We start from the raw sequence: 791 nt of genomic DNA on the forward strand, positions 1-791 counted from the left end.
CATTTGTATAAAAGTCTGTCCCAGGCAAGTGGGCAGAGCCTGCCGTAGTATCCACAACCGAGAAGAGATCAGCTTAACTCCGGTTGTAACGAAACTGCTGGCGTCACTGGTGCTTCGTCGCCTGGAAGTTTTGGGGCGTTTCACATAACTTGGGCAACGAATTGTCAAACGTCAAATGAAGGTGAGCGTGCAAGCCGACTTTGAATTATGGTGGATACAGAAAGCCAAAGAAACGGAAGAGGCCCAGAAAACCGGTAATGCCCGGAGATTATTTCAGTTGATCCGTGCGACCGGTCCCCGGAAACCACTTGTGAGTGAAACCAACAAGGATCGGAATGGAGTGGCAATGTTGGATAAAAAATAGCGCCTCAACTGTTGGGCCGAACACTTCGAACAACAATTGTCATGGCGAACAGCTGGCACTCATCTGGAGCCCACAGGTGACGTGGGACCCCGGACGATGAATGTGGAACCACCTATGGCCTCGGAGGTTTATGAGTGCATATGTTCTCTCTGGACCGGATGACCTCCCACCGGAAGTGTTCAAAGATGGGATTGAAGTCCTCAGTCAGTGCTTGCCTAATCTGTTTGCTTGCATTTGTATAAAAGTCTGTCCCAGGCAAGTGGGCAGAGCCTGCCGTAGTATCCACAACCGAGAAGAGATCAGCTTAACTCCGGTTGTAACGAAACTGCTGGCGTCACTGGTGCTTCGTCGCCTGGAAGTTTTGGGGCGTTTCACGTGTCTGGGAAGTCACATTAGTTCTGATTGTAGTGTGACAGATGAAGCCAAT

This window comes from Opisthorchis viverrini, assembly GCF_000715545.1.
Source record: "Opisthorchis viverrini unplaced genomic scaffold opera_v5_531, whole genome shotgun sequence".
NCBI classification, from domain to species: Eukaryota; Metazoa; Platyhelminthes; class Trematoda; order Opisthorchiida; family Opisthorchiidae; genus Opisthorchis; species Opisthorchis viverrini.